The 15,873-nt window shown below is 40.1% G+C and overlaps 6 non-coding genes across 6 annotated transcripts; all 6 read left to right on the forward strand.

The window, feature by feature from the left end:
• Window positions 1-11,823: 11,823 nt before the first annotated feature.
• On the forward strand, window positions 11,824-11,907 carry MIR17 (microRNA mir-17). The gene has a single exon (NR_032070.1). It is a non-coding gene; the product is annotated as a microRNA mir-17 (primary transcript).
• Window positions 11,908-11,969: 62 nt separating this feature from the next.
• On the forward strand, window positions 11,970-12,040 carry MIR18A (microRNA mir-18a). The gene has a single exon (NR_032071.1). It is a non-coding gene; the product is annotated as a microRNA mir-18a (primary transcript).
• A 69-nt stretch (window positions 12,041-12,109) lies between these two features.
• MIR19A (microRNA mir-19a) lies at window positions 12,110-12,191 on the forward strand. The gene has a single exon (NR_032072.1). It is a non-coding gene; the product is annotated as a microRNA mir-19a (primary transcript).
• Window positions 12,192-12,283: 92 nt separating this feature from the next.
• MIR20A (microRNA mir-20a) lies at window positions 12,284-12,354 on the forward strand. The gene has a single exon (NR_032073.1). It is a non-coding gene; the product is annotated as a microRNA mir-20a (primary transcript).
• A 56-nt stretch (window positions 12,355-12,410) lies between these two features.
• On the forward strand, window positions 12,411-12,497 carry MIR19B-1 (microRNA mir-19b-1). The gene has a single exon (NR_032074.1). It is a non-coding gene; the product is annotated as a microRNA mir-19b-1 (primary transcript).
• A 35-nt stretch (window positions 12,498-12,532) lies between these two features.
• MIR92-1 (microRNA mir-92-1) lies at window positions 12,533-12,610 on the forward strand. The gene has a single exon (NR_032075.1). It is a non-coding gene; the product is annotated as a microRNA mir-92-1 (primary transcript).
• Window positions 12,611-15,873: the final 3,263 nt, after the last annotated feature.

Raw genomic sequence — 15,873 nt, forward strand, 5'->3', positions numbered from 1 at the left:
GAACTTCCTGTACCTGTATATTTATATCTTTCTTAAGTTTTGGAATGTTTTCTGTTATTATTATTTTTAAATTAAGCTTTCTACCCCTTGCTCTTGCTCAGCTCCTTCTTGAACACCAACAATTCTTTGACTTGGTGTTTTGAGGTAATTTTCTTTATCTTATAAGCAATCTACATTCCTTTTCATTCTATTTTCTTCTCTTCTGATTGTATAATTTCAAATAGCCTTCATTTAAGTTCACTTATTCTTTCCTCTGCTTGATCCACTCTGCTGTTGAGATCCTCCAATGTGTTATTCAGTTCAGTGAATGTACTTCTCAGTTCCAAGATTTCTGGGTCTTGTAATTATTATTATTTCAACCTGTTTGTTAAATTTCTCTAATATATTTCTGAATTGTTTTTCTACATTATCTTGGATATCACTAAGTTTTTCATACTGCTGTAAATTTTTTATACTGCTATAAATTTTTATACTGCTATAATTCTTGGTGAGAGAGCTCACATATTGCTCTCTTGTTAGGGTCAGTCACTGGCTCTTGCTTTGTCCATTTGGGAAGGTCATAGTTCCCTATTTGCTATCATTTCTTATGTCTTTGCATTGAAAAATTAGTTATTTATTTCAGTCTTCTGGTCTGTCTTGTTTTGATTTTTTAACAAATAAATAGCGTCTTGCTCTATCATTCAGGCAGGAGTTCAGTGGTACAATCATGGTTCACTGCCAACTCAGCTTCCTGGGCTCAAGTAATCCTTCCACCCCAGCCTCAAGAGGAGCTGAGACTACAGGCACGTGCCACTACACCTGGCTAATTTTCATTTTTTGTAGAGGCAGGGTCTCGCTATATTGCCCAAGATGATCTTGAACTCCTGGGTTCAAGTGATCCTCCTGCTTTGGCCTCTTAAAGTGCTGGGATTACGGGCATGAGCCACTGTGCCCAGCCTTGTTTGTTTTTCATTGAATATGTTTGCTTAGAGATTCTTCATAATTTACCTATTGAGTTTCTTATGTTTTCCCACACTAAGTCACTACCTCCTTTTTGGTGCTAAATGGTGCCTAAAGCCCAGGTTTGTCTCAGCTCTGGCAAATAATCAGAACACTGCCCATTCAGAGTGGGAAAGATCCCAGAGGGGATATCTGTGTAGTGTTGAAAGACTTGCTAGGGGTTTGTGCCCAGGGGACCTGTGGAACATACCCACTTCAGCATGGTGCTGCCGAACAGCCATTCTAATTTGGCGTCTCCTTTGGCTGAGCTACACAGCAGAGTTTCCAGGGGTGGAGATGCTAGTCTAGCTTCCACCCTTTGCCACTGGCTGTCCTTAGAGATATATCTCTCTTCAGGCAATCATGATGCTTCCTGTGGTTTGAGGCATGGACAGGTCTCCCGCCAAAGAAAAGATGGTGGGGAAGCTGCTTGTCCACCTCAATTTCACTTTTTCTAGTGTAGAAAACATGAGTCAAGGACAAGTTTTTGCACACTGGTGCCAGTCAGCTTGGGATAAGGAGTGTTGCATATGCATATGTGAAAATCTGATTCTCTCACAGTCTGGTTGGAGAGTTGTTGTTGTTGTTGTTGTTGTTGGTTTTTTGCTTGTTTTTACTTTTTTTTGTGTGACCCCAGGAACTGACTCATCTTCATATTTGAGTTCTGGGATATTCCTGGTGACAGTTTCAGTGCTGTATATTTGTTTTTGGTTTTCCATGGGGGAAAGCAAAGCTGGCTTGTGTCTACACCACCATTTTTGAAGCTGGAAGTTTCCTGTTTTAGTTTTTATGTCAGGGATATGTGATACAATATATAGTGCCCTAGAAATTTAATGAATCAACCTATATCTAGCCCACACAGCTGAAATTCCCCATTGGCCTACCTGTGAAGTAGTCACTCTGATATTAGAACAACTCAAATGACACATGGACAATGGAGGAAGGCAGTGTCTAATGCTCTTTAAGACAGAAAACTTTCTGCTTAGGGCCAGAGATGCTTTGGAAATCACTGAGCCTTCCCAGATAAAATGTGTTTTCTTAAGACCCACTCATGACACCAGTAATTTGTTCAGAGCTTCATCTTTGTTTCTGTTTCTCTGATTCGGAGTGTTTATATCCTGTTTATATCTTTCTGCTTCCCTGCCATTTTGATTATACCCCTTACCCCCAGCCATTATTAATATTTTATTCCTTGGTCTCAACTCCCTCCTGATTTTGTAACTCAAAAGCCTGACAATCTTAACAGATTCTTATATCAGTATCTCAGTCATCTGTTTATTCTGGTATTTTCTGATCTCTGGCATCCCACTGGTTCTTACCAAGGCTTCAAAGCTTCAAAGCTTACCAAGGCTTACCAAGCTTTGTATAATACTACATGAATGTAAATTAAACCCAAATGTGTCTCCCATTTCAGATAAGATTATAAGACATATTTATTAAATATGTCTCTAAGGATACATTAATAGAATGGTAATTGCACTCATAATTCTTTAGATAGGATTTTCATACTCATTAATTATTTCAACAAACAATTTTTGAGTACACACTTTGTGGCAATTATTTTAAGTGAACATGTATTAGATTTTAAAATAGTCCAATGTTTTTTTTACCAATATTAGGCACTAATCTTTCTTGAACACTGATTATTAAAATAACCAACTGCTACAGCTAATGTTCAATGAGGATCTAAACAATGTATATTAAAACATCCAGCTCACCTGGATAATGTAAGATGTCAGTCATCTCTTAACCATGTAGTACTGCAAAAGAGAATTCCCTTGGCTAATGTTAGAGATTAGTCTTTTCTTAAATATTTGGCATCATAAAAGCCACCTCTTCTGACTGCTGGGCATTAGTAAGTAGTTTCTTAAATATTAACTGTGATGATTTGTCCATTCTGCTAACGATTCCTTAATTGCAAAGAACACATAAAAGCCAGCAACAGCAAATATGTAAGAATTTAACTACATTGCCCTTGTGTGTATCTCATTAATCCCTGCCCTTCTGTTTACCTTGGGTTCTTACACTGATTTCTTCCTGCTTGCTGTTATTGCTGTTAGTACTATTTTGAAACTGAGAAGTAACACACACAGAAAAAAAGGCATAAAGTACACCAATTATAAGTGTGTAATGGTGACTTTCATTTACATCTATGTAACCACTTAGAGCAAAATATAGAATATTTCCAGCACCCACCTTCCTAGGCTATTTTCTATACCCTATTCCCATCCTTCGGGCTCCATCTTCCTCCTTGTTTCAATATCCTGCTTGGGTTTTTATGACTCATATGCTTCAGTTTTCCTCATCCTTTCCTATCTTGACTTGGCTTTAAATACTTCATTGGATAAATTTTACTTGTGGCTCTTAATAACAGCTACCATGACATCGCAGCCAGAGAAGGAGAACAATTTGCTCTAAATATCTTGCAAGCAAATGTTAACACTGGGCACATGTAAGCATGTATGGCTAAATCAAATATTGGCTTTTTAATTTATACCCACATAATTTTGGAAAATTCTTACAAACAAATATGTCAGACATAGCTGGTCTTCCTACTAACACAATGCCATTATGCATATATTCTCAGAGAACAAAGAAAATCATTCACATTCTCAAGGATGGTTTCTGTGACTTGGGTGGGTACTGATTTCTCCCCGGACAATTGCAGTACAGAGCTCCCACTTATTCTCCATAATGTTAATTGGTCCTTACAGTTTTATCATTTCAGACATGATTTGTCAGTACTGTTCAAATTCAGTCTTGGTTTTACCTGGTCAAAACTTTGTAATATACTTATTTGTTTTGAACATGAGTATGTGAAAAATAAGCTGGTATATTAAAATTTACTGTCTGCATAGGGGAAAGGCTTAATTAACTGGTATTTAGGGGAACTAAGGTGCACTGGTTTGCAAAATTTATCAAACGTGTATTTCCTTCACTGTAGTCTCATGTAAATAATACTTCTGAGTTTTTATAATTTTATCAGTTTATTTATTCTTTGCACACTTTTAGAAATACAGCAATTGAACCTTCATAAATATTCCTTCTGAACACGTTGCTATCCAACTTTTAAAGTGCCCCCAGAAAGGCAAATTATTAAAGACATAAATAACCAATCACAATTTACACAAAATAAAAATAAATTTTCATCATCTTGATATACATAGAAATTATTAGGCTTGATGGTTAAGATGAATATTGGTACTTAAGTATAGTTTTGTGAAATAGTATGACAACTGTCAAATCTGTGTTATTTTGAGCAATCTTAAGGACCAAATTATATAATCAATATCTTAAGTTGTTTCTAGAACTATTATCTAGCAGAATAAAGCCAGATAATAGGCTGAATCAACTTGTTTCTTCTGGGAAAAACTGAAGGTAAATCCTACATTTGAAAGCAAGAATATTAAAACAAACAAACAAGCAAACAAACAAACAAGAAAAACCTAAGAAGAGTTTAGCAAATTGAATGAAATTAACTAAAATCAGTAGTATTTGGCAATTTCTCTGCCCTGGACACTTCTTGTTGTTGTCTTTCATTATTTAAAAAAAATTTGTGGATGAGCCAGGTGATCTCTACGTAGCCCTTTTTCACTGCTAAGTGATTGAGAACAAATTCAATTTATCATATCTAAACATGTCCACTCCAGAGAATTTTTTTCAAACATATCACAATCCATGTGAGGAATAATTTTTCCACGATTAAGTATATTTGTTAGTTAAATTAAACTTCAACCCCAGATAGCAAAGATATAACAGTACTCTAATTACCAATGTGTCTTCCCAAACAAGGTTACTACAGTTTAAGGCATTAAGTTTTCAGAATTATTTCTGAAGGTTTTCTGTCTCTCTTTTTTTTAAACTTTATGCCCATAACTCCTTGATGAAGGAGTTGCAATATCCTGGGCCAGTTTCTCATTGCTTCCTTATGTGTTAATTAATAACATACATATGCAATAGAGATAAAAACAGGCACAAACATTTATCAAGATTAATCAGCTAATAGTAATGATTAATCAAACATTTTTATTTCATTCAAGAACTAAGTACCAGAGCTTGTCAGTCGTGATTCATATAAGTATGACCAGGGAATTTTTTGAAAAGGATTTTGGCCTCACTTCTTACCACCTAAATTAGAATATCTGCAAGTAAGGGTCACACATTTGCATGTTTCAAAGGCTCTTGGTTGATTGTAAAGTACAGCTGGGCTGGGAACCACTGAGTTAAGAACAAGAAATTGAAAATAAGCCATTTCCAATTTTGATGTTTCATTCTTCTAGTGAAAACAAATGAAAAACTAGTGAAACACTTTACCACGATGTACCGTAACAATATATTGCCTTTAAATGTTTAAATTCAAAATGTGTTAGTTTTATAAAAGCCATACCACTTTACATATACTGATAGACATCAATGCATAGCAATCTTCCTTAAGGGTAGAGACTGTATCCTCTTTATTGTGACAAATAATACCTATTCTGTCTATTTTTCTTAATTAAATAATAATTATACCCATCTGGTTCTACAGAGTACCACAGTAACAACTTCAAAGATATGAAAACACAGTAATTTTTTCAAATTGCTTCTTTATACAAAACCACACACGTTCATTTTTCCCTCTATAATTTATAATTTCTTAATTCCAAAACCTTAAGTCTATCAGGTTAAATGACTATGGTCTTTGTGTTCACTATAAATTTATTGTCATTAGTAGCATCTTGGAATGCCATTTGTAGTGAATAATTCATATATTCATGTTATGCAGGATTATCTACTACCATAAACAAAATGCAGATGTTCTAAATTCTAAATTAAGGATGTAAAATAACCTGCCATCAGAATAACAGTTGGATTAGACATTGGAACAAGTAAAAAAAAAAAAAAAGATTGAAGACATGAAATCTTCAGCTTATTTGTGAAAGATTCGTGGTAATCAATAATATTCTGGAGTTCCTAAACTTTTCATGGACACGGGTTCTGTCTTATCCCTCCTTATATCTTTGACCAGTGCAAGCATAGCAGACACATAATACATAATTGCTAAAGTGGACCGAACAGTTTCAATGGAAAACATAATTAATATGGGAGGACTAGACTGTGTCTTTTCAGACATTTATAGATATATATTGTAAAAAATCCCAAATTTCATCATTGAATGTGTGTCATTGATTACTGTTTGCTACATTACAAGAGTCCAAAATGTTCTCGGTTTATAACCAGTTCACTTTCTGAACTCAAAGTGGTGTTTAAATTTGTATTCCTTTTCCGTAAAATACAAATGCTGTGGGAAAATAATACATACTTATAGGCATCTATGTTAAAAATGCCAATTCGCAAAAATATGAAATAATTGCTTAGCCAATTTTTAGACCCTCTGAATTACTATTTAAATTATATATAAATACAGGTTTAAAATAACACTAGAAGTTGTCTTTAACTTAGATTCTTGCATCATTCCTATGTTTTCACATCTATAATGTGAATGTGATTATTGTTTTATTAGTTTCTTAAACCCTATAATTACGCTAAAACATAACATTTTAACTGAATTTATCTTTCAAAAATTCAACATATTTAACTCAGTTGATACTGACATAGTTAAACAATAAAAGGTAGGAAATAAAATCCTCAATATTATTTACAAGGTCAATAACTTTTCAGATCTTCTTAATTCATAACATCTATAAGACCGAAACACATGGGTAAAAAGTAAAAAATACAGATATTCTCTATTACTTTCTATATATCATGTAAACTGAGGGCTATATAGAACTCTGACGTTGAACTGAGCTTTTCATTTTATCTAAAACGTTCTGAATGTTCTGGATTGTGTAAAACAGTACTGTGTTTTAGCTGACTTGAGAAGGCTGTGTGTCTCACTTTGGCATTTCAGATTGCTTTATTTTTACATTCCTTGGTTGCAGAAGGCATTTGTTAGCAGTTCACATATTTTTGTGATCTTCAAAATCATAACCACAAAAATCTTCCCTTTAGTTATCAAGTATACCCAAGTGTGGCCCCTAAAATCGGGGAAGATAGGTTTCTCACTAGTAGTGACTTCCAAAAAACATCAAGTTGGCTAAGCTTCAAATTCATTTGGGATTAAAACGTTTTCAATTATTGTAATTATACTTAAGATAATTTATTAATTTTGAAAGGAAGTATGAGCGAAACCCTTAAAAATAAAATGCAACCTACTAATTCTGAAACTTTCTGGAATTTCCAAGTCAGTAGGTTTAAATGAATTTGCGTCTTCCAAAATCCTGATTACCATAAAAAATGTGTATACATTAAGAATTATTTCTTATACTGTAGTCACAGAAAATAGTTGCTTGTATGTCAGATTTCCATAGAAATATAGTGAGATATCTAAAAACAGCTTTTTAAAGCTAGTAGTATTTCAATGTTGACTTTAATTGGAAGGAAACTATGAGATGAATAACTCCTGCTAAGAAACCTGTATATAGGTGGGATTTCCCATGATTCAGAGAGTGTGATGAACAATCTTACTCACAACATCCCCCCGCCTCAACCATTCTAATTTGAAACAGAAGATAAAGTTTTAAAGAAAAAGGTCTTGACATATTAGTCAATGCCGACCAAAAGTAACGTAAAATTAGACTTGTAATAAAATTAGCAGTGTTTTCCTCTTTGAAACGTTCATAAATGACTATATTACAGAAATATTAGATATTGTAAAATTTCAGATTTGGCCTTTTATTTTGATTTACGAAGAAAGGAATGTCTAGAAACTAGACTCAATAAAAAAAAGAGTAGCAAAACTTTAATCCACTATTTTTTATGTCATCACTAGTTTGACAATTGGATTTAAGCAAAGCATGATAAAATGAGTCAAAAAGACAGTAAATGACAATACTGTCAAGGTTTGAATGTCAAAAATTTTAACATTGGGGCATTAAAGACATCCTTTGGTAATGTGTGTTTTACAGTTGACTTGTACAATCACGAACCAGTGATATGTGCTTTGCAGTAGCTACTTACTAGATTTAAACCAATTTATAATTGCTGTATTTCTCGTAAATGTTATGAATCCTCACTTTTAACAATTATGTTTCTGAGAATTCCGGAATTTCCTGAACCACAATGTGAAGAAGGAGGTGCTCCTGATTGGGCTTCTTTTCTCAGCTTTGTGGTTGTTTATGAGGTTCTTTCCGAGCTATGCTATTTCTACTGGAGAACCCAGAGTTCTTACTAAATGCAGCTGGGCATGAGAGGGGAGGCTCAGGTACTGCAGCTGTGAAACCTCTGCTCGGGCATGCGTTTTGGTTTACACGCGGCCAGGTTAAGGAAACACATTGCCACGAAGTGTGCATTCACAAGAGTGTCGGGTGTAATGTATTTATTTCTGGGTCTCAAACGATCTTTGCAGCGAGTAATTCTGTTTCGATGTTAAAGTCACTGGATTTTACTTCTCTGGTTCCGGTTGGCCTGGAGCAGGCCCCTAATTACCTCGGAAACCCACCAAGGGCCGGTAAAGTAATAAACTGTGATCGCATCGCGTACACGTCGAGTCCCAGGGAGAGCAGGGCTCCCAGGAAGCCCCGGGAAGCGTGCGCTTCCAGGAGGGTGTGCGGCGCGCGGGGGTCTGCACGCGCGCAGAGCTTGTTAACGGAGGGCGTGCCGGAGGCGTGGCGCGAGGTGTTCGGGCGAGGCGCTCCGCGAGGCAGGCGGCGGTGGGCGGGCCACGGGGGAGCGCGGCCCGGGGAAGGCTGCGCGGCGCCGCCAGCGGCTCCCGGCTCCCGCTCTCCCGGCCGCCAAGAACGGGCCGCCGTGGGCGGGGCCTGCGGTGATTGGCGGGCGGGCGGGGAGGTCGGAAGTACTTTGTTTTTTATGCTAATGAGGGAGTGGGGCTTGTCCGTATTTACGTTGAGGCGGGAGCCGCCGCCCTTCATTCACCCACATGGTCCTTCGAGGTGCCGCCGCCGCCGCCCGACCTGCGCCTTCGCGCCACTTCGCGCCCTCGGGCGAGGCCGAGGGGGTGGGGACGACTCCCGCAGCGCCGCCGGGGCTCGCGCTCCTCCGCGAAGCTCTCCTCGCGGGGCGGGCCGGCCGGCCGCACCCCCGGCCTGGGGCCTCCGGTCGTAGTAAAGCGCAGGCGGGCGGGTAGGCGGGAGCAGGAGCCCGGAGCAGGAGCCCGCGGCCGGCCAGGCGAAGATGGTGGCGGCTACTCCTCCTGGTGAGTCTGCCCGCCCCTCCGGCGACGGAGGGAAACCTGTTGTGTGCGGCCCGGGTCTGGCGGGCGGGGCGGAGCGGCCCGGGGCGGACTGGCCCGGGGCAGCGTGGCGGCGGCGGCGTGGCCGGGGCGGGTCTCGGCCGTTGGCCGCCCCGGCGTGTGGCAGCCGCATCTGGCTGCCCCCTCGCTCGCCCGCGGGCCGGCCGAGGGCAGGGCAGGGCCGGGGCGGGAGGGTGGGAGGGGGCGGCGTGCGCGTGGCGGCCGCGCCCGGGACCCGCGCAGACCCTGCCTGGGCCGACCCGAAGGCGGGTGGGCGGACGGCGAACACAATGGCCCCTCGGGGAGAGGACGTGCGAGGCCCGTGCCTTCTCCGGGGCCCGGGGCGCGCGCGGGGCGTGGGGTCTCTGGGTAGGAAAGTTTCTCCCGAGGGCGAGAGTTAAAGCGCCTCCAGAACAAAGCGGCGGCGGCGGCGGCACATGGGGCAGGCCGCGGGCCGGGAGGGGGCGCGCCCACGAGGTACCTGCGCGCCAGCGGGCGGCGTGGCGTGGGCGGGAGCCCGCGGTTCCCCAAACTTTGTACGCGCGAGGGTGGGCGGAGGGGCGCCGAGATCGGCGCGGCCTGGGCGCCACCCCCGCTCCGCGTGGGCTTTGTTAGCCCGCGTGGGCAGCCTCGGGGCGGGGCCCGCAACTTCCCCGCCGTGGCCCTCGGAGGAGGCCGCAGTCGGCCTCAGCTGCGGCGTGGAGCAGCCTGCGCCCGGCCGCTTGCTGGGAGTGTGGCGCGGGAGGGCCGGCCCGGCTCGGCGGGAGCGGCGTCCCCGCCGCCATGTTCCTGCGGGGCGGGCTGCACGGGGGTGAGGGCGGGGGACATGGCGGCGACTGCGCGCCGCCGCCGATTGTTCCCGGCTTAGGCCTCGGGCCGCGTGCGACGGGCACCGCGGCCGCGGAGCCCCCGCCCCTCTGGGCCGGGCTCGGGGGGGCTGGGGGACACAAAGGAGGGGCGGCGCGCCCGCGTCCCCGCCGCACTCGGGCCTCGGCGCCGCCGGTCGCCGCGCGGCTGCCGCCGGGAAACGGGTTGGGGGGGTTGCCGCGTCCGGCGGGGCCTGACTCTGACCCGCCGCCCCCTGGCGGCTACGCGGAGAATCGCAGGGCCGCGCTCCCCCTTGTGCGACATGTGCTGCCGGCCCGGGCTCCATGAGCGTGGCGGGCACTTTGCAGTCTCGGGTGTTCCTGCCTGGTCTTCTGTTCCTAAACTGCAGCAAAGGGAAAAGGAACTGAAAAAGGCAGGCTCGTCGTTGCAATATCACCAAAAGAGAAAATTAACGGCATGCCATCAGGACCACAGCAGTTGAAGAAACAACTCTTTATCCCGGCTTGCAGCCACGAGGTCTTGATTGGGGGAGGGGTGGTGAAGAATAGTCTGTGGGCTGCTTTTTTTTTTTTCCTTTTACTGGAGCTGTACAGTGGAGTCGGTGATTGCTGCTGATCATAATCAAGTATTTTAGGAGCTTATTTAGACATGTATCTGATAGTTAAGGATTTTTCAACTTTATTCTCTTACGCATTTTTCAACTGTACATTATTGGGCTTTTAAATCCTGCTGGTATTGCTCGACTCTTACTCTCACAAATGGATGGAATTAATTGCTGTTAGGAGGTTGGAAAATAGCAAATATAGATTTGGACGGTGGTAGTAATTTTGAGCAAATAATGTTTTATCTTTTTTTTCCTTATTTTTCCCTACTCCAGTCATACACGTGGACCTAACTGCACCAGTAGCTTTTCTGAGAATACTTGCTGAAAAGGAAGTTTTCTGGAATGGGTAAGTGTATTCTGATTTTCTTGAACTTTTCTTAAAAACAAATTTTTCTTGCTATTAAAGTTGAATAAATAGGATTGGTTTCTTAGAGAGTAAAAGTAGGTGTTTCTTACTTTAGACAATGTACCTTTTCTGAAAAACTAACTCATTAAGTACGGATTTGCTAATTTTAAGGTGGTAAAATTACAGTGTAAATATTCCTGTACATTTTTGGAAACTGGCTTATGCAGTTTACGAAATATAATTTTAGACCCTCTTTTAAGTTGGGTGATAAAGTAGATATAACCTGAGATGATAGATTTAAACAGGATATTTACGTTCTGCTACAATTGACTGATAACACTTAAAATGTAGTCTGAACAGTAATTTTGTTAATCATTTCGACAAGTATTTGCTAAGTGGAAGCCAGAAGAGGAGGAAAATGTTTTGCCACGTGGATGTGAAGATTTCCTCTAAAAGGTACACATGGACTAAATTGCCTTTAAATGTTTCAAAATTAGTTCTCATTTATTTGCAGTCTCATTTTGTTTTGTTTTTTTTCTCTATGTGTCAATCCATTTGGGAGAGGCCAGCCATTGGAAGAGCCACCACTTCCAGTGCTAGTTGGATGGTTGGTTATGATTGCCTTCTGTAAAGAATTCTTAAGGCATAAATACGTGTCTAAATGGACCTCATGTCTTTGAGATAATTAAACTAATTTTCTCTTCCCCATTAGGGATTATGCTGAATTTGTATGGTTTATAGTTGTTAGAGTTTGAGGTGTTAATTCTAATTATCTATTTCAAATTTAGCAGGAAAAAAGAGAACATCACCTTGTAAAACGGAAGATTGTGACCAGTCAGAATAATGTCAAAGTGCTTACAGTGCAGGTAGTGATATGTGCATCTACTGCAGTGAAGGCACTTGTAGCATTATGGTGACAGCTGCCTCGGGAAGCCAAGTTGGGCTTTAAAGTGCAGGGCCTGCTGATGTTGAGTGCTTTTTGTTCTAAGGTGCATCTAGTGCAGATAGTGAAGTAGATTAGCATCTACTGCCCTAAGTGCTCCTTCTGGCATAAGAAGTTATGTATTCATCCAATAATTCAAGCCAAGCAAGTATATAGGTGTTTTAATAGTTTTTGTTTGCAGTCCTCTGTTAGTTTTGCATAGTTGCACTACAAGAAGAATGTAGTTGTGCAAATCTATGCAAAACTGATGGTGGCCTGCTATTTCCTTCAAATGAATGATTTTTACTAATTTTGTGTACTTTTATTGTGTCGATGTAGAATCTGCCTGGTGTATCTGATGTGACAGCTTCTGTAGCACTAAAGTGCTTATAGTGCAGGTAGTGTTTAGTTATCTACTGCATTATGAGCACTTAAAGTACTGCTAGCTGTAGAACTCCAGCTTCGGCCTGTCGCCCAATCAAACTGTCCTGTTACTGAACACTGTTCTATGGTTAGTTTTGCAGGTTTGCATCCAGCTGTGTGATATTCTGCTGTGCAAATCCATGCAAAACTGACTGTGGTAGTGAAAAGTCTGTAGAAAAGTAAGGGAAACTCAAACCCCTTTCTACACAGGTTGGGATCGGTTGCAATGCTGTGTTTCTGTATGGTATTGCACTTGTCCCGGCCTGTTGAGTTTGGTGGGGATTGTGACCAGAAGATTTTGAAAATTAAATATTACTGAAGATTTCGACTTCCACTGTTAAATGTACAAGATACATGAAATATTAAAGAAAATGTGTAACTTTTTGTTTAAATACATCTTGTCTTGTTTTCATTCAAAAACATTTCACTTTTGGGGTTGCGTGTCAGATTTGGCAGTATAAATTCTGGCTATATTTTTGTTGTTAGATTTATTTGGCTGTTAAGTATTGCAATGTGACTAAACATACTGTATACCTAATGATCATCTGTAAAGTTAGAATATACCTTTTTGCTATCTTTGGAGTTAGTGTTATTCCAGGATATTTTACTTAATCTAAAAGTTAATTTATGTTGCTCATATATTACTCAAGTATTTAAATTTAGAGAGAATGCCTCTCTGTTTAAAGCAATGTGTAAAGATGGGTTTTTTAAAGCATGGAATTTAGGGTGGGGGTACAATTTGTTTCTATTAAGCAAGTACTAGTTTACCAATACATAAGTAACTGAAGTGTAACTGTTAAATGCTTGTATACTAGTTTTTCTTTCTGATTGTCAGTGATTTATAAGCTATAAATGACCAAGGTCCTCAGACTGTAAAAAAATGAGAGTTAGAAAAAGAACAAATGCTAAATAGAGTAACAGTTAAATGTATGTGTACCCTCTTCCCAAATGCCAAGAGTGCAGCGGTGGGGTGAGATTCAGATATTCATTTATTTCTAAGTCTGTAGTTAACATTTATGTTCCCTACTCCCTACGTAAGCCAGACTTTGGCAACAGTGATAGTTGATTCCAGGCTTATTTGACTTAAAGTCACTGAAGTGGAAACTAAGAAGTGGCAGTTAGTGTTTTATCCAACATTTCTGCCTTCTCTCTCTTCTTCATGTGTTTTTGTCTCTAGCCTATGTGTATATGTATAGAATAATGTGGGATACCTGAATAATAGATTTAAAAGGACAAAGTGGTAAATTGGACCCAAGCTGAAGTACAGGCAAACTTGATGTTTGAAAGATAAGTTTTGAGAAATGTCATTGTATTTTGGAGTAAAAGAGGCTATCTTAGTAATAAGAAATAAACTTCCATAACACTAAGTTAGACCACCCAATAAATCTAGATATCAGCTTTTAAAAGTATTGTGTGAAGTCTAACAAAAGTTTTCACCTCTAATGTGTTCTTTAAGAAATTTAAGGAACTTAATCTTGGATTCCTGAATAGAAAGGTAAGAATTCCATCATTCTGGAGTTGATAAAAAGATAAATTTTCAGGATGTGAAATGAACAGTGATTTATAAAATGGAAATCAAATTGTACATTAGCAGAGTTCTTAAGCTTTTTGAATTGAAGGAGACCTAATAATTGTGTCTTTTTGGTTATTTAGTGACAAGCGTGGCTTTAAAACTACGCTTAAAAAGTTCCCGCTGGACGCGGTGGCTCACACCTACAATCCTAGCACTTGGGGAGGCTGAGGCGGACGGATTACCTGAGGTCAGGAGTTCGAGACCAACCTGGCTGACATGGTGAAACGCCGTCTCTACTAAAAATATAAAAAATTAGCCGGGTGCAGTGGCGTGCACCTGTAATCCCAGCTACTCTGGAGGCTGAGGCAGGAGAATCACCTGAACCTGGGAGGTGGAGGTTTCAGTGAGCTGAGATCCTGCCACTGCACTCCAGCCTGGGTGCAAGACCAAGACTTCAACGCAAAAAAAAAAAAAAAAGTTTCATAATACAGCATGGTCTGGTAGTTTGCATAATGGTGTGCTGTGGTTATAAGTGAGGAAAGTATTTTGTTTTACATTTGTCAGACTATATCATTTTATTTTAAAGCTTTTGGGGAGATACACTAGCAGTTTTTTTAAAAAATGGAACAGTGTGATAGGAAGCCTGCTGGATGATTCCTTAAATATTCTAAAATGTAAGTCAAATATGTTTTAATAACAAAGACTTAAATGTCTTTTCTCCCTAGAGACTGAAACTAGTATTCATTGTGTTCAGAACTTAATTGGGCTTGAACTGAGATTTAAATCTAATAAGCAAGTTAATAAATGTGTATGTTTTGTTGTGGGTTTGGTAGTGATCTGTGGTTCTATAGGGTTTAATAGGAATTGCTTTTGATTTGTTTCTGGCTTTAGAATGTGAGGCAAATTTTACATTCTTGGTTCTATTAAGATTTTCTTAGGCATGCTAACATGCCAACAAAAAGCCATGTAAGTATTGTATAAAAAGATTCACATTGTTAATTTAGCCATTTTGAAATTCAGATGAGTGAGCAAGTTGATAATGGCCTCATCTCTGACCTGAGAAAAAACAGCTTTGACCCTTGTTCTTAAAATGCTTTAACCTTGAAGTTGCTTGAGACTTAAGAGGTCATGTTGCTTTAGGTTTAATAAATAGCCTTAACTATTTGGAGGGGAAAAAATGGGTCAACATTTTTTTTTTTTTTGGCGTTTGCATGTACAACTTTCTATTTTTAGCCTATATTTGGAAAGAAAGCACTTAACATTTTAGGAATTCTTTTTAAAGCTGCTTGCAAAGTATTGGTGATTTTACTGAAAACTTTTGAGATCTTCATTTTACAGGCAGACCTGTCTAACTACAAGCCAGACTTGGGTTTTCTCCTGTAGTTTGAAGACACACTGACTCCTGACAAAATGCGGCCTGCAACTTCCTGGAGAACAACTCAGTGTCACATTAAAGTTTATTATGTATTTAATGATACACTGTTTAATTGACAGTTCTGCATAGTTTGTCTAACTTTAGAGAATTAAGAGCCTCTCAACTGAGCAGTAAAGGTAAGGAGAGCTCAATCTACACAGAGCCAGTTTTTAGTGTTTGATGGAAATAAGATCATCATGCCCACTTGAGACTTCAGATTATTCTTTAGCTTAGTGGTTGTATGAGTTACATTCTTACTAAAGTCGAAATTAATGTAGTTTTCTGCCTTGATACATTTCATATGTGGTATTAGTTTTAAAGGGTCATTAGGAAAATGCACATATTCCATGAATTTTAAGACCCATAGAAAAGTTGAAGAATGCTTAATTTTCTTATCCAGTAATGTAAACACAGACACAACATTGAGATGTGCCTAGTTCTGTATTTACAGTTTGGTCTGGCTGTTTGAGTTCTAGCGCATTTAATGTTAATAAATAAAATACTGCATTTTAAAGCTGTTAAGAAATTGTCCAGAACGAGAATATTGAAATAAAAACTTCAAGGTTATTATCGCAGTTTTTATGGCGTTTCTGTTTTGTCACTACAGATGGT

Source organism: Pan troglodytes, chromosome 14 (genome assembly GCF_028858775.2).
Source record: "Pan troglodytes isolate AG18354 chromosome 14, NHGRI_mPanTro3-v2.0_pri, whole genome shotgun sequence".
Lineage (NCBI taxonomy): Eukaryota > Metazoa > Chordata > Mammalia > Primates > Hominidae > Pan > Pan troglodytes.